Source organism: Pongo abelii, chromosome X, assembly GCF_028885655.2.
Source record: "Pongo abelii isolate AG06213 chromosome X, NHGRI_mPonAbe1-v2.0_pri, whole genome shotgun sequence".
NCBI classification, from domain to species: Eukaryota; Metazoa; Chordata; class Mammalia; order Primates; family Hominidae; genus Pongo; species Pongo abelii.
Window position 1 is genome coordinate 129,844,484 of NC_072008.2, and position 17,901 is coordinate 129,862,384.

General features: G+C 43.1%; 1 protein-coding gene and 1 long non-coding RNA gene across 16 annotated transcripts in view; one reads left to right on the forward strand and one right to left on the reverse strand.

Moving 5' to 3' along the window:
* Positions 1 to 3,629: 3,629 nt before the first annotated feature.
* LOC103889101 (uncharacterized) lies at positions 3,630 to 5,681 on the reverse strand. The gene is made up of 2 exons (XR_653482.3): positions 5,586 to 5,681; positions 3,630 to 3,802 (listed from the first exon to the last, which is right to left on the reverse strand). It is a non-coding gene; the product is annotated as an uncharacterized LOC103889101 (long non-coding RNA).
* The window catches only part of STAG2 (STAG2 cohesin complex component), a 141,845-nt gene continuing 128,893 nt past the window's right edge, over positions 4,950 to 17,901 (forward strand). For 3 of the 15 annotated variants that reach the window (XM_024240587.3, XM_024240590.3, XM_054545036.2), the window contains exon 1: positions 5,254 to 5,339. The gene's annotated coding sequence lies outside the window, so the exon portion shown is untranslated. Of the gene's footprint in view, positions 5,340 to 5,746; positions 5,834 to 6,123; positions 6,255 to 6,476; positions 6,505 to 9,266; positions 9,326 to 17,901 lie in introns of those variants that run through there. The other 12 variants (XM_054545030.2, XM_054545032.2, XM_054545031.2 and 9 more) reach the window with 7 other exon arrangements.

Here is a 17,901-nt window from a genome sequence, read left to right on the forward strand (position 1 = left end):
TGTCGCCCAGGCTGGAGTGCAGTGGCGCAATCTCGGCTGACTGCAAGCTCTGCCTCCTGGGTTCACTCACGCCATTCTCCTGCCTCAGCCTCCCGAGTAGCCGGGACTACAGGTGCCCGCCACCACGCCTGGCTAATTTTTTTGTATTTTTAGTAGAGACAAGGTTTCACCGTGTTAGCCAGGATGGTCTCGATCTCTTGACCTCGTGATCCGCCCGCCTCGGCCTCCCAAAGTGCTGGGATTACAGGCGTGAGCCACCGTGCCCAGCCCATATTTGCAATATTAATAGATAAATATATACTTGTTTTAATGGTGGACATAGGACTATTGTATGCCCACCATTATCCAATGTATCTATTGTATGGATGTATCATAATTTCTTTACTCAATCCCCTGATGATGACCATTTCTATTGTTGTCAGTTTCTATTACAAAGCTATAATGAAAATCTTTCTATATATATTTCTTTATAATTTGTATCAGCATATCTGTATGGTAGACTCCTAGAAATGGAATTGCTAGGTCAATTTTACATTTAACTGCTCCGAGATACTTTCAACTTTTTCACCAGTTTTTAAAATTTTTGTAGAGATGCGGTTTTGCTATGTTGCCCAGGCTGGTCTCAAACTCCTGGGCTCAAGTGATTCTCCTGCCTTGGCCTTCCAGTGTTAGAATTGCAGATGTGAGCCACTGCATCCGACCTTTTAAAAATTTCTATTTTTCAGTTTTTTTTTTTAAATTTACTCTCCCCTCAATGATATATGAAAGTTCTCAGTTCTTTACCAACACTAAGTATTACCAACATTTTAAATCTCTGGCAATCTGGTAGGAGAGTTTGTATTTAATTTGCATTTATTTTATTTTATTTTATTTTTGAGACAGAGTCTCGCTCTTTCGCCCGGCTGGAGTGCAGTGACACGAATTAAGCTCAGTGCAACCTCTGCTTCCTGGGTTCAAGAGATTCTCGTGCCTCAGCCTCCTGAGTAGCTGGGACTACAGGTGAGCCACCACGCTCAGCTAATTTTTGTATTTTTAGTAGTGACAGGGTTTCGCCATATTGGCCAGGATGGTCTCGAGTGATCCGCCCGCCTCGGCCTCCCAAAGTGCTGGGATTACAGGTGTGAGCCACTGCGCCCGGCCTTAATTTGCATTTCTTAGTGGCAAATGAAGTTGAGCACTATTTTATATATGTATTAGCCATCTGTATTTCTTATTTCTTTTTTTTTTTTTGAGACGGATTCTCGCTCTGTCTGCCCAGGCTGGAGTGCAGTGACACCATCTCGGCTCACTGCAACCTCCGCCTCCTGGGTTCAAGCGATTCTTCTGCCTCAGCCTCCTGAGTAGGTGGGACTACAGGTGTGTGCCACCATGACCATCTAATTTTTTGTATTTTTAGTAGAGACGGAGTTTCCTTGTGTTAGCCAGGATGGTCTCGATCTCCTGACCTTGTGATCCGCCCGCCTTGGCCTCCCAAAGTACTGGGATTACAGGCGTGAGCCACCGCGCCCGGCCTAGCCATCTGTATTTCTTCTCCCACAAGTAGACTATATGCTTTGTCCACTTTTCTACTGGAGTTTTAAATTTTACCGTATTGATTTTAAGTCTCCGTATCTTGAAGAAATTAGCTTTTTTCATCCATATAGCAAACATTTTCTCACAGTTTCCAGTTTATCTTTTGACTTTGTTTCTGGTGTCTTGGTATACATAATTTTTAAATTTCTGTGGACTTAATTATTTATCTACTTTTAGGTTTCTGGGTTTTATGTTTAGAATGGTGTTTAAAAATATAAAAATGGGCTGGCGCGGTGGCTCACGCCTATAATCCCAGCCCTTTGGGAGGCCAGGCGGGCAGATCATGTGAGGTCGGGAGTTGAAGACCAGCCTGACCAACATGGAGAAACTCCATCTCTACTAAAAATACAAAAATTAGCTGGGCGTGGTGGCATGTGCCTGTGATCCCAGCTTACTCAGGAGGCTGAGGCAGGAGAATCGCTTGAACCCTGGAGGCGGAGGTTGCAGTGAGCTGAGATCGCGCCACTGCACTCCAGCTTGGGCGACAGAGCCAGAGTTTGTCTCAAAAAAAAAAAAAAAAAAAAAAAAAAAAGAAAAGAAAATATAAAAAATATATATATGCTGCCCAGAGGAGAAGACTATCTGGAAAACCTAATTTATAATCAGAAGTCTGTTCCATTTGCATGGAGTTAAAGCAAAGAGATCTGTGGGATGTTTTAGTCCGTCTATGGTAAACCTGGAAGATTATCTTTGTTATACTGTGGCATATGAATTTCTTGTGACCAGAACATTTCTGCATCAAATAGTGTCTTGCCTTTTACATAGTATCAGAGGTTTGTAAGTTTTAACTATTCAACTCTCCTTTTTCACTATTTCTTATTAGGCACCCAAAGCTTCTGCCTTTACAGTATTATCTCATAAAGGACATGTTACAAACAAGATTAAAATTATTTTCCATCAGTTATTTCATTTTTCATTATTTCATATTTCGTTTGATGGCATTTTCTCCCTTTGTCCTCACATTCAAAGGGTGAACTGTTTAGGTTTTAGAGTACCCCATGAAATAAACTCCACTTCTTATGATAGGACTGGGGCACCTAGCATTCTGTACATATTGAAGTCTTGATAAGTATTTTTTTGAAAGAGCTCTAACAAAAAAAATGGTTACTGTAAAATATTCTTAAATATTAGTAAAAATTTGCTACGACATTTATTTCTGATGTTATACCAGTTTGTTATTAATCTTCAGTGGTATTTTTCACAAAATCAGAGCTAATTTGCTAAACAGAAGAACTTTTCAGTTTTGTTCTAAGCATAAACTGTTTTAAAATCTCAGTTGCTACATAATTAACTGAGAATACAAATTTATAAAATAGATAAAAAACTATTTGTACCATGTACTATAAATGTGATGTTTGGAGCAGAAAATCAGTAGTTTTCAGCTAATACTAAGACAGGAAATCATTTAATATCAATTGAGATTAAATTGGCACAATTGAACTAAATTAATGTAAAAATGACTTGGTACAGGGCCCAATTTTTCTATTACTTCAAGTGGAATTTTGCATTGACTTATATAACTCTGTAAATTTTCCACTACTCTCTAATGTTCTAGCTGCATCATTCTGTAACTTGAATCTATTAAAAACTGTATAGCATTCTACCAAAGATGGTCTATAAAAGAAATGGAAATTTATCTTGAATAGTATTCCACTCTCCAGAGCTTTAGAGGTAAGTAAAAATGTCTCAGATTTTACTTCTTGTTATTGATATTTAGATGTTTCTGTTTAACTTTTATTGTCCAGTTGATTAAATATACTATAACTCTTTTTGTAAAGTTGCAGAAAAAACAATAAGCACAGAGGATGGGAGAGAAACTAACAAGAGATATGGAAGGAATATAATTTAAGGACTGAAAATAATCGTTATATTAGCAATGTTTCAGAAGTGATATCGGGGTGAAAGCTTCATGATTTACACGGGGCTCACCCTATTTCTCAGTTGGAAAATTTGTTTTGTTATTAATACACTTTATTCCTTTTCTTCTAATTGAAATGTAATTTAATATTTAAGAAATATTTTAACCAAAATTTCAAAAAAGGAACAGAAACGAAGACTTCTTAAGCAAACACTATTTTATGAATCTACGAACTTCTATAACAGCAATGGAGACATTGCAATAGGTCACTTCTTCCTGTCCAAGGAAAAAGCGGCGCTTTGGCGGGGATAGGCCCTCCTCGAGTTTTTCTCCCCCGAGTAAAGAGCTCTTGGCGGTCAAAGGTCCAATACACTGGATTCGAAACAAACAAAAAAAATAAAGGTGACAAAGATTTTAGTTAACAGGGGTTGGAGGAGCAGAAAGGGTCTTTTCGCACTTCAAACATCTTGGGGGAGGGTTGGGAAGGCAGGATGAGAAGTAACCTAAATTCCCAACCATTTCGCGTGGTTGCACCCGCCCAGGAAAGCAGTGGATGCGCGGGGGAGGCGGGGTAGGTCCCCCTTCACTCCTTTTGCCCAAATTTCGATTTCCCTCCACTTCGCTCGGTCCTATCTCCTCCCCCGCCCCGAGAGTGGCGAACAAATTGGTCGAGCGCCCGGCCTAGCCTAGTAGTCCAGTTCTTTAGGACTCCTAGAACCTGGAGATACAGACCACGTTTTCTCGGAGACAGGACCAGTGGGCTGCAAAGCAAAACAATTTTTCTTTCTTTTCCAGGGCTAGGTCTTCCTGGCAGAGAATCAGCTCGCTCTCTTTCCACACCCGAAGCAAAAAGCAAAACAAAACCAACCCTTATTCCGCCCCCGATCTAGCCCAAGTAGCTCCATTAAACCACTTAGGATCAGGTGCCAGAGTTTAGCGAGTTGGGTTCTTTTGGTGGGAAGGGGTAGGGACAAGGGGGCATCGAAAGTCCGGGAACTAGGGCCACAGGCCCCTCACAGGGGTGTGTCAAAAGAGAGGACTTCGAAGGGTGATGCCCGACTGGGCTGCCACCTTAGCGCCTCGCGAGGGGCGGAGGGGCCCGGGGAACGAGTCCCGGAGCGAGCCCAGCCAGCCTCTGGATTCCCACGGCCCGGGGCTCCGCCGGACATTCCTACCGCCCTCCCCTCGACACCCTACTAAAGACAGAAAAACCGCGGCTCGATCGGGTCCGCGGCGGAAGCGCGGCCAAACGAATGAGTAAGTCAGGCGCGGGCACGGCACCTTGTTTACCCCACTCGGCGGCGCGCCCCTGCGGGCGCCTGGTTTGCGGGCGGCGTCGGAGACGCTGAACCCGGGAGTCAGTCGGCCACGATTGGTCGGTGACTGGGAGGAGGACGCTGGGTGGGAGGGCTGGGAGCCAGGCGTTGCAGTGGCAACTCTCTGCCGCTAGATGCCGCTCCCTCCCAACGGGAGCCGGGCGCGGGCTCGTGGCCGACAGATGGCGCCTGCGCGTTCCATTCGCCTCCAAGTCGCCGAAGAGCGAACACCCCAAACAATCCCGAAGCGCCACCAAAAAAAAAAAAAAAAAAAAAAAAAAAAAAAAAAAAAAAAAAGAAAAAAAACCCCGCCGGATCCGACCGCCACTTTCAAAACCCCCCACCGCTCTAGAACCGCGGGAGCTTCCGTCCCTGAGTAGAATTCGAGGGTGTAAAGAAGAGGAAGGGGAAAAATATCTTGTACCAGCCCAGGGGTGAAGAAGCCCCCGGCCTGAGAAAGAAGGAGTGGGGGAGGCGAACAGTCTCGTTGCTGCCTCTGTGTACGCTGAGGGGGGAGGTAAGTTATAAAATGGCGGAGGCGAAGCTTCTAGAAGTTTGGAGGGGCACCCGGAGGGCGCGGGGCCCACTGTGAGGTGTGTATGGTTGAAACAGGGCGAGAGAGAGCAGTTGGGAGGGAAAGAGGTTGGGCACTCTGTTGCCATTGAATTTCCCCTCTGCTTTCTTCGCCCCCGTGGGGGGCAGCCATGGAACGGGGGGCAGAGTCCAGGCGGGAGGATCTTCCTCGCCCCCGCGGCGCCCCCAGCCCTCCTTTCTCCCTTCTCCCCCCAAGTCGCTACCCCAACACTTCCAAGGAACTTCCAGCCCCCCTTCCTCCCTACCTCCTACTCCTAGAGTGGCTTTCTACCGCAGGGCTCTTCTTTTCGACTACCCTCGCTGAAGATTTTCTCTTCCTTCCCTCGCCCAACTCTCCCTCGGGGCCTCTACGGAGACCCCCCCCCCCCCATGGGTGGCCCAAAATGGAGAACGCGGAGCAGCGCAAGATGGAGGCTCCGCTTCTCTGTGTAGCAGTAGATTTAGGTTCCTTTTCTCCGGCAGGCTCCTAAGCCTAGGAGAGCCCGAACTGGAGGTGGGGTGGGGTGCGAGCCGTAGTCGGGGGAGGAAAGCCGGGAGGCTGTGGTTGGGGTGGGGGAGAGCGCGGTGTCGCGGTGAGGGGAAGGCAGAGAGCAAAATGGTGGTGCTGGGAACCTAGGGGGGAGGGGAGAAAGGAGGCTCACTTGTGTATATTTGGGCCTCGGACCGAGGGAGGCGAGGGAAAATCTACTCTGATCACACCCCTCCCTCGTGCCCCCTCCCTTCTCCCTTCCCCTCCTTCCTTCCCTCCCTCCCCCCTCCCTCCCTCTCTTCCTCCCTTCCTAGAGAGGGAACAACATTCATGTGACGGGCCCCTCTGCTTCTCCCCCGCCCCATCATCTCCAGCGCGTGGTGGGGGAACTGCTGGGGAAGGCGATTGGCATCGATCTCTCCATCCCTTCCGAGGCCCGACTTCGGTCAGTTTTCTTCGGGCAACAATTTTCTAAATTGGCTGGGGTCTGGCGGTGTTGGCCCCCGCGCGCAGACCTTGCCCCGAAGGGGGCCCTGCCTGCCTGGCATGGGCGGAGGGGGGAAGGGCGGGAGTGGAAGGCTGTTTGTTGGGGGGTTTTGGCGCCACTTTTGTTTTAGTTTTAGTGCTGCTTTTCATTCCCACCCCCACCCGCACTGTCTTTCTCAAGGCACGAACTGAGCTGATCCTTGCCCCAGGTAGGCAGCCTGTGCGTTTTCACTCCACACTTTTATTCTTGCTCGGGGTCGACTTTCTTTTTTCTTCTCCCCTGGATCCGGAGATCTGCGGACGGCGATTTTGGGACGAAAAGGGTCGGATGGGCCGTGGGAGAGAGAAGGTGTGGGAAACAGCATCAAGTAGTTCCGCAAAACTTTGAGCCCCGTTCCCATTTTCTTTTGGCCTAGAATTGTGAACGTATTGTTGATTTCGGCCTTTTTTTCCCCCCGTCGCGAGAATGTCTTGTTTTGCCTTTAGTTTTTTATAAACCGCTGTACTTTCGACATTTAGTTTCCGCTCCCCCTTGGTGCATATGTCATTTTATTTTTAATCCTTAATTGTAGTGGGTTATCGTGTGATTTTCGTGCTTCAGTGCTCGGCTTTAATTTTTAATATTGTATTAGTAGTTTCATCCGGTTTGTGAGACTTTCTCTTCCGTGGCCTAGAATGTTTTTTATGTTGTTGCCTACCACCCCTCTTCCCTCTCCCTCCTTCTTTCTCTTGGATGTAGTTTTTAAATTGAGGGCCATGGTGTTGGATTAAATGGTAATTTACAGTTTACATGATATATCTATTGGAAACTTTTGATCTGTAAGGTTAGATTTAAAGTAAACGAGACGCTTGTGTTGGTTTGCAATGGTTCCTTAAAATGCGCGGGCCACCCCCTTCTCCCACCGTAAAGCCCCAGCTTCCCTTCACACTGGAGTGTAAATTCCATACCCCTTTTCTCCCACGGACCGCCGTATTTCACAGCAGCCACACCCTGTATTTGTCTCTGTGGATTGGACTCATTATCAGCTTAATTTAGTGACTCTTAAACCACCATGATGGGACTTGCTTAAGCACGAAGCTTCTTTTCCTGTTTAGTCCTAGTGGTTAGTGTCGAAAGAGGAATAATCGAGGTTTCTTGATGAAACCTAGTGCGGTCCAACCTCTGCCTTTTTTCTGTTGTCTTTTTTCCTACTCCGGGCTGTTGGCGGTGTCAGCACCGCTGCTGGGGGCGGGGGTGGAGGGGAGAAAGAGTCGGGTTACCGAAGTGCGTCATTCCTGGCTCTAGCAGGGCCTGCTCGGGAGCTGCTGGTGTTTGTTACTGTCCTCGCAGCACTTTTCTGCCAACCTTCTCTCTCTGCGTATTGGTTAGGAGCAAAAGCAGGAGGCGGTCTCCTAATTCTGTCTGTAGCCTAGCGCGTTGCGTTTAAGGGTATATCTGAACTTATTTTGTTAAAAAAAAGGCTCTGGGAAGTGGATGCATTTGTTTAATGACATATAATTCAGGTAGTTTAGGCTTGCTCTCATATACTTTCCGATGAACAGTGGGGTTAATTTTCAACATTTTCAACCACTTAACGTTAAAATGCCTGGTTTTCTTTCTACATTGATATCAATCTATAATTAGGGATCAGAAGGACCAGTTTAAGGTATATAAGTGTTCAGCAGTTTTTCAAGTGGTTGAATTGCAGTTTTATGACACATTATGTTAAATAGTCGATTTTTTTTTTCATTTTGAACTAAGGTGCCACATTAAGTAAGTTAATTGCAGATGTTTTAAGTTCGTTTTCATCACATTTCCCTATTTGTCTTTTTAGGTATAATTTTAAATTGCCCTTTGGGTTTTATGGACTTCATTAAAATTCTTAAAGATGGTTATATCTTTGTGTTTAACTGAATTCTTAAATTTATCACCTACCAAGGAATTGTGTAAGGCGGCTGTATAGTTACATTGTTGGATTTTGACTTCTTAACTTGCTAGTTTTTGATACTTTTGCTATCTTTGGGTAGAAGTGTACTTAGAGAACATAGTATCTTCCTCTTAATTCTTTTTGAAGATAATAATGAGAGGAGGGAGTGGGTAGGAGGTAGGTGTGAAACAAAAGTGGCCTTGAGTTGATTATTGTAGCTGGATGAATACAGAAGCGCTCATTGTTAGTATTATTCTCTCTACTTTTGTGTGTGCTGTTAAAAATTTCCATAGTTTAAGATAAACTTTTTTGCAGAAGAATTTCCAGACTGTCTTACAGTCTTGGGGGTAATGACTTAAGTTTATATTTACATGTCAAAATTACTTGCATGGGAAATTTAGCCTTGTGTAAGTGATTACACAATGCTTGGCAAAACTTTAAAAAAAAAACGTTTAAACGGGAACTAGTATAAAACAGGCAACATAAATACTTATAAATTGGTTGAACTTTAAATGTTTATAACTTAGCCCGAATGTGCTCTACTTTTAGTTTCCTTTTTAATTCTTTGAAAACAGGAAAATTCCATTTGCAATTTTTGTAAATTCTGCTTAGTGTCTATTTCATCAAGTTGGAGTTACAGTGAGTCAGTATGAAAGGGATTTACTATTAATAGGAGGGGCTTTGGCAGTTGCAGTAAGTGACAGTGGAAGGGATTGAGGTACCATAGGGAGCATTCCTGGTAGAAAGATCTAGGTAGCTGAATTCAGTTTCAGAATTTGGTGTTTAATGACTAGGTAGAGTAGTGGGTTGGAAAAGAAATGTACTTATTAGCTATTCCTTCCCACTGTGAAGTAACTATAGTATTCTAAGGTGTATCAGAGACTGGCAGAGAGGGTGGAGTGGGTTTTTTTTTTTTTTTTAACTGATAAGAAAATGAGTGTTTACATTTAAAGTGGTTTAAATCACCTCATGCCCCAAGGATCTGGTGCTATAACTAGTTAGAAGTTGATATGTAAAATATTTCAATATTCTCTGTTAACATTCTGACCATTACCCGTAAACAGGACAGTCCTTGGTCTCCCTTAATTAGTGCATTTGTGAACTGCTCCTAAATTCTATTAAGGTAAGTGCCTTTTTTTTTTTTTTTTTTTTGGCAGTTATGTACTGTTCAGTGTCAGGTTTATTTTTTTCTCCCAGGAGATACATTTTAAAAATACATGTCACAGTTCTGAAAGGAATCCAAAACAATGGATATTTAATTTATAGCAAAATTTCACCCCAATCTGGGAACAGACATTTTGTAACTGTTATCATTAGTCTGTTTGTGTATTTCATATTCAGGATTTTAGCTTTAGAAGGATGTTAAAAGAAAATAGGTGACATATTTCAAATTTTTATTCATATACAAATATTCTTAGTAGATGGTAAGGATTGTGGCATCAGATTTATTTTATTGTGGTGAGGCAATAGCTAAACTACTACACCGACACATGGTGAGTTTGGTAACTTTCAAGTATATTTAGTTAGGATTTTTTAAAGCCCAAATGCTCAAATAAGATTTTCATGAAATCAAATTCTACATTTCTTTTTCAACTTTATTGACTTCTGCGGTCACCTGAGGACTTACGAATTAAAGTGAATGGGATGGGCTTGGGGGACAGGCTAAGGCTCAGATCTATTCCTTTGGGAATTTAGGGTTAGATGTGAAAATACGCAGTTTAGTAATGCTTAATATTGTGCATGTTTAACTGATACCACCCACAGTCATATGTGGGAAGGTAGTAAACAGAGAATAGCATAATCTTTCTGCTTCGGGTTCTTTATAATAGATGGCAGACTTCAGTTTTTGATGCTGCAAGTTGACTTTTGAACTTAAACCAAAATCGGCGGGGCACAGTGGCTCACACCTGTAATACCAACACTTTGGGAGGCTGAGAGGCCAAAGTGGGAGGATCACTTGAACCCAAGGAGTTCAAGACCAGCCTGGGCAACATAGGGAGACCCCATGTTTACAGATAATTTAAAAATTAGGTGTGGTGGTGCACACCTGTGGTCCCAGCTATTTGGGAGGCTGAGGCAGGAGGATCGCCTGAGCCTGGTACATAGAGGCTGCGGTAAGCCATGATTGTGCCACTGCACCCAGCCTGGGCAACAGAGCAAGACCCTGTCTCAAAAAAATTAAAAATAAACTAAAATGTACAGTTTACTATATAATGGAGTACCGTTTTGGGAGTTGGGGAGAATAGTGAGGGAGAGGGATAGTTTCAGGTATGGGCATCAGTATATACTGAAATGTGATTGTTGGAGAGTAAGGAAGGAACTTTAAAGACATAGACTATTTTAAAAGTTTTTGGCTGGGTGCCATGGCTCACGCCTGTAATCCTGGCACTGGAAGGCTGAGGTGGGCGGTTCATGAGGTCAGGAGTTCAAGACCAGCCTGGCCAACATGGTGAAACCCCCATCTCTACTAAAAATATTAAAATTAGCTGGATGTTGTGGTGCAGGTCTGTAGTCCCAGATACTTGGGAGGCTGAGGCAGGAGAATCGCTTGAACCTGGGAGGCAGAGGTTGCAGTGAGCTGAGATCGCGCCACTGCACTGTAGCCTGGGCAACAGAGTGAGACTCCATCTAAAAAAAAAAAAAAAAAAGAGTTCTTTACATTTTTCTGCATTGGCTACATGTTCAGGACTTTAGTTCGTGGTTCAGTACTGTCCCTGTGTAATAATTCTTTATGTTTCTGGGTATCATAAATGATGGTTATTGCGTGTTCTGATTGGCAAAGATGTATGATAAAGCAAAATTATCAGTTTGATTTTTCAGTCTCTTGAGTTGACTGCTTTACTTTTAATTTACCCAAATTTTATATTTCTTCAGTGTAAGTGGTGTTGCTTAGTGGAGTCTACTTTTTGTTTATGTGCCTTTTAAAAATCTACGCATCTTCAGCAGCTGTAGTAATCTGCTACCTGAATTGTGTTTTTAATGTATGCTTGCTATAGATCTTTGATACTCACCACTAGACACCAAGAAGTCTTTACATGTGGTTATTGTAGTAAGTCAAGAAGAGATTTATTTATTTTTTGAGATGGAGTCCTGCTCTTGTTGCCCAGGCTGGAGTGCAGTGGCATGATCTTGGGCTCCCTGCAACCTTTGCCTCCCGGGTTCAAGTGATTCTCCTGCCTCAGCCTCCCAGTAGCTGGGATTACAGGTGCCCGCTACCACGCCCAGCTAATTTTTTGTGTTTTTAGTAGAGATAGAGTTTCACCATGTTGGTCAGGGTGGTCTCAAACTCCTGACCTCAGGTGATCCACCCATCACAGCCTCCCAAAGTGCTGGGATTACAGTCGGAGCCACCGTGCCTGGCCAAGAAGAGATTATTGAAATTGTTTTACGTTCCTCCTGTCGAAGAAAGAGAGGATGAATAATGTCAATGGTGTATTCTTTTTTTTTTTTTTTTTGAGACGGAGTTTTGCTCTTGTTGCCCAGGCTATAGTGCAATGGCGCGATCTTGGCTCACCGCAACCTCCACCTCCCGGGTTCAAGCGATTCTCCTGCCTCAGCCTCCCGAGTAGCTGGGATTACAGGCATGTGCCACCACAGCAGGCTAATTTTGTATTTTTAGTAGAACGGGGTTTTTTCCATGTTGGTCAGGCTGGTCTCGAACTCCCAACCTCAGGTGATCCGCCTGCCTCGGCCTCCCAAAGTTCTGGGATTACAGGCGTGAGCCGCTGCGCCCAGCCGGTCTATTCTTTTTTATTACAGTCGTGCATTGCCTAACGGCGGGCATACCTTCTGAGAAATGCATCTTTAGGTGATTTTGTTGTGTGAGCATTATACAGTGTAGTTACACACACCTAGATGGAATAGCCTACTACACATCTATGCCATATGGTATGGCCTGTTGCTCCTAGGCTACAATCCTGTACAGCATGTTGCTGTACTGAATATCGTAGGCAGTTATAACACAGTGGTCAATATTTGTGTTTGAAAACAAAAAAGATACAATAAAAATACGGTATAAAAGAAAAAATAGTACACCTCTATAGGGCAGCTCCCTTATAATCTTATGGGACCACTGTCTTTTTTTTTTTTTTTTTTTTAGATGGAGTCTCCCTCCGTTGCTCAGGCTGGGGTGCAGTGGCGAGATGTTGGCTCACTGCAACCTCTGCCTCCTGAGTTCAAGCGATTCTCCCACCTCAGCCTCCCGAGTAGCTGGGATTACAGGTGCATGCCACCATACCCGGCTAATTTTTGTATTTTTGGTAGAGATGGGTTTTCACCATATTGGTCAGGCTGGTCTCAAACTCCTGACCTCGTGATCCGTCTGCCTCGGCCTCCCCAAGTGCTGGGATTACAGGCCACCACACCCAGTTGGGACCACTGTCTTATATGCAGTCTGTTGTGGACTAAAATGTCATTATATGGCACATGACTGTATTTTAATTGGGAAATACATTACTAGGCTTGATGAGACAAACTAGGGAGATTTCAGTAAGCTCTGCCTAACTTAAGGGACAATTCAAAGGTAAAATTTCTTTGTAAGAAATAAGTTGGCTGGGCGTGGTGACTCACCCTCTGAATCCCAGCACTTTGGGAGGCCAAGGTGGGAAGAGCTATTGAGCCCAGGAGTTTGAGACCATCCTGGGCAACGTAGGGAGACCCCATCTCTACAAAAAAATTTAAAAATTAGCTGGGTATGGTTGTGCAGCCTGTGGCCCCAGTTTCTGGGGAGGCTGAGGTGGGAGGATCACTTGAGCCCCAGGAGGTTGAGCCTGCAGTGAGCCATGATCATGCCTTTGCTCTTCAGCCTGGGCAACAGAGTAAGACCCTATCTCAAAAAGTTGTTTAAACTCTGTTGTACATCGTTCAAGGGGGGTAAAAAAACAAGTCCTATTTACATTTTTGCAAGAATAACTTTTGAAACCTGAAGCATAGTAAGAAACTTAATTTAACTGCTATTTAAGTTCCTACTGAATGCCAGTAACTGTTTTAATCTTCTGTTTAATCTTCTCAACCACTTTGCAAGATAGGTTGTCCTCATCATTTTACACATTGATGTAAATTGATGCTCTCAGAGAGTAAATGCCTTGTCTCAAGTCACATGGATTCACACTCAGATTAGCCTGGCCTCAAAACCTTTGTGCTTTTTTGTTAAACTCAGTTGTTTCCGTTATCTGGTTTAGGTCTTGGGCTATCTGTCATCAGAGAGCATGCATTCTTATTTTAATTTTACAAAATCGAGATTCTTTTTCATGTATAGTGCAAGGTAAATATAGATTTTTACCCAGAGTCAGATAAGTCAGATAAGTTGCTGCCTGAGGTCTATATTGTCTTTCAATAGTAATAGAAGTAGTTGAAATAAATCTGAGCATTGGTTTTGTTTGCGTATGCTTATTAAAGTTTGTGGGATAATGAATTGTATTCTTGAATTTTTTTGGGGGGGGAATCATGTGATACATGAAATGGTTTCATAGATATTTTTTCTTTTAGGTCATTTATGCTCTATTTAAAATGGAGATTAAATGTGTCTGAGAATTGTTCCCCAGTCCTTCAGCTTGTTTTACTGAGTGGTTAGATTTGAAGTAAAAAGTTTAGGCTAATCTTTAATAATTCAGTGCTCTGGTTCTTTAGGGGTATTTTTTGTTATTTAATTGTACCTTAAAAATTCTTTTTTATTCTATCTCCTGTTTGCTTATACTTCCTATTTTAGTTCATCTTTCACTATTAAGTTTTCTTGTTCTTACTGTTACCAGGTGATAGTTAATATCAGGGCCCTAAGTTATTAGGTTCATTAGTGATCGGTATCTTAGTCTCAGTTTTCTTTTTCCTTTCTGTTTTTTTTTTTTTTTTTTAAGATGGAGTTTCGCTCTTGTTGCCCAGGCTGTGGTGCAGTGGCACGATCGCTTCACTGCAACCTACGCCTCCCAGGTTCAAGCAATTCCCTCGCCTCAGCCTCCCTAGTAGCTGGGACTACAGGCGCGTACCACCACGCCCGGCTAATTTTTTGTGTTTTTGGTAGAGATGGGATTTCCCCATGTTGGCCAGGCTGGTCTCGAACTCCTGACCTCAGGTGATCCACCCATCTCCACCCCACAAAGTGCCGGGATTACAGGCGTGAGCCACCGCGCCCGGTCTTCCTGTTTTTTTTTTTTAATTGTAACTGAAGTTTTTTTTATCTGAAGGAATTCTGGTTGTTGGACTTATGACCTAAGATAAATTTATGGAGACAAGGAAAACAAAATATATATATTTGTGCTTTTCATAGCCATGAGTCAAATTTATATGTTTATATTGATCATTCCTTTAAGCTTTAACATGTAGGAAATACTTTTTTCCCAGGTGATGAACAGCAGTCTTATACTCAGACTCTTTGTTCATTGAGGAGTCTTTTCATCCATATTTCCCCCTTTGTATTCCAAGAAAACCAAGAACTGGTGTTCCATGACAGAATTACTCCCTGAGGCATCCAATGTATATTATAAATTAGTTTCTCCCCTGCACATCTAGAAAGATATTAGTTAGGTATCATTCTTGGGAGACTTCAGGAATAGTCACTGAAGTCATTTTCTGAGTTCTGTAGTCAAGTCATTTTCTGAGTTCTGTAGTTAACATGAGGAACACTGGTTGAGAAAGGCTGCTAGAATATTAAGGGACTTGGTTTGGCACTAAATAAAGTTTTACTTTTCACTGTCACTTTCCTGTTAGTAACTCTAATATGGCCTCTATTGAAATTCGTGATACAATGTGAATGCTGTTGATACTGCTATTGCTGTGGGATAAATTGGTTAGTGTTGATTTCAAGCAGTTAGTGCTGCTTAGTTGTTTGAAAGAATTTAATGTGGGACATTAAATGCATCATTTTATTTATAAGAAGGAATATTGTGGGAGCACTGTTCATTATACAGTTCAAAACGTGTAAAAAGTCACTGACAGTGACTAACATTAACAAGAACTAATACTAACTCTTACCATATGCCAGATACTCTTAAAATGCTTTGTGTGTTTTAGCTTACTTTATCGTAATAACTCTATGAGGTAGGATGACCATATGATTTATTGTTCAAGCCAGGATACTTTTGAGCGTGAAAGGGATTGCTTCTTGGCCTTTTGGCTAAGATCAAGTGAAGAGTGAGTGAAAGGGGGCACTCACCGAATGGCATGCTGAGATAATAGCAGAAACTAGTACTGTTTGAAAGAAAGGATGTATGATGACCCTAATTAATACCTTCTTTTTCAGAAGAAACTGAAGCATAGGGAGACCAAATAACTTGCCCACTTAGTAAGCGGTAAGAAGGGATTTAAAACCTGTGTAGAGGCTGGGCACGGTGGCTCATGCCTGTAATCCCAGCACTTTGGGAGGCCGAGGCAGGTGGATCACTTGAGGTCAGGAGTTCGAGCCAGCCTGGCCAATATGGTGAAACCCCATCTCTACTAAAAATATAAAAATTAGCCAGGTGTGGTGGCGTGTGCCTGTAATCCCAGCTTCTTGGGAGGCTGAGGTAGGAGAATCGCCTGAACCTGGGGGTAGAGGTTACAGTGAGCTGAGATTGCATCACTGCACTCCAGCCTGGGCAACAGAGCAAGACTCTGTCTCTAAAATAAAATAAAATAAAACCTGTAGAGATTTCCGTGGGAATGAAAGTGATTTAAATTATTTTAAATTGCCGTGTTCTGGGAGTTTGTTTACTTTTACCCTTTTGGGGGAGTTTTTATTGGTACATGGTCAATAGTAAAAAGACAAGATAGTGTTTTTTAAAATCCAGGAGAATTTCTACTTGGATTTTTTTCAAGTGGCTGTTAGACTGAGGTGATTATATTGTCTTAATGTTGAAAAGCAACTTTCCTGAGGGCCACCTAAGTTAAAACAAAACTCTTAAGATAACCACATCTGAGTTTGTTTTCCATACGTATTATTCAGGTTCCCTTTACCATTTTCTTAGGCAGAAATGTGGATTGTAGAAATTTTTTCTGAGAAGGCAGTAGAAAGATGATGAATACTTTTGTGACTAGAGAGAAGTGTTACTAGAAAAGAAAGAAAAATGTCTAGTTTAGAGACTTTTGAAGGTAAACTGATTCTGTAGCATAGTTTGAGAGTTAAGTCTTGTAGAGATTGATATGTCATTTCATAAAAAATATCCCTCTTTTATTGTGATTTTTAAAGCTGTTTTATATTTCTGGCCTGTTTATGCTTGTGCTGTCACCTGAAAAAATATTACTGGTGAATTCAAATGTGGAGAAATGATTTTGGCACAGTTGTGGAAACAACTATATTGTAAACTAAGATCTTTTTTTTTCCTTTGAGTGGGAGTGAGTGGTAGTATCTGATCTTAAGGAGACTTCCAGTTTTGTTTTCATACTTGGCTATTTTAATAGTTCATTGAGTAATTTGTGTTTTTCTTCCCCCTAGCTAGTTGACGTTTGGAGGTTTTGTTGGTGTCACTATCATTAAATAGGTCCGTTTAATTTGTAAGGTCTTTTTTTTTTTTGAGATGGAGTCGCTCAGGCTAGAGTGCAGTGGCACAATCTCAGCTCACTGCAAGCTCCACCTCCCGGGTTCACGCCATTCTCCTGCCTCAGCCTCCCGAGTAGCCGGGACTACAGGCGCCTGCCACCATGCCCGGCTAATTTTTTTGTATTTTTAGTAGAGACGGGGTTTCACCGTGTTAGCCAGGATGGTCTTGATCTCCTGACCTCATGATCCGCCCGCCTCAGCCTCCCAAAGTGTTGGGATTACAGGCGTGAGCCACCGCGCCCGGCCAGTTTTTAAGGTCTTTTATTGAGTTCATTGAAACCATTATGAGACAAGATATAGCTTGAAGGGGGGCTGCATTTCTGACCAGATGAAGGAATTTGTGGCCTGTGTAGTGACTATGGGAGACAAAAGGTTATTTTGGGGAGATTTGATTTATTATATAAGATTAATGGGCCGGGCTAGGTGGCTCATGCCTGTATTCCCAGCACTTTGGGAGGCTGAGGCTGGTGGATCACTTGAGCTCAGGAGTTCGAGACCAGTCTGGGCAACATGGTGAAACTCCCCCCTACCAAAAATACAAAAAAAAAAAAAAGAACCGAATCAGCCTGGTGCGGTGGCGCTCACCTGTGGTCTCAGCTACTCAGGAGGCAGAGGTGGGAGGATCACTTGAGCCTGGGAGGCAGAGGTTGCAGTGAGCTGAGATCATGACATTGTACTCCAGCCTGGGTGATAGAGTGAGACCCCCTCTCAAAAGAGAAAAAACAACAGTAGTAAAATAAAATAAAAAAAAATGCAGTTGGATTTTAAATACTATATTGCTGGTTTTTAAGCTGGGGTCCATGGATGGGATGGAGATTTGTGAACCCTCTCAAATTATGTACAAACTGTATACATGCATTTCATCAGCTTCTCTAGGGCTCATTGTTAAAATCAGCTGGTATTTAAAGTACTTATGGGGGACTGGGTGCGGTAGCTCATCATGCCTGTAATCTCAGCACTTTGGGAGGCTGAGGCAGGCAGATCATGAGGTCAGGAGATTGAGACCATCCTGGCCAACACGGTGAGACCCCGTCTCTACTAAAATACAAAAAATTAGCTGGGCATGGTGGCGCGCGCCTGTAGTCCCAGCTACTCGGGTGGCTGAGGCAGGGAAATTGCTTGAACCCGGGAGGCTGAGATTGCAGTGAGCCGAGATTGTGCCACAGCACTCCAGCCTGGCAACAGAGTGA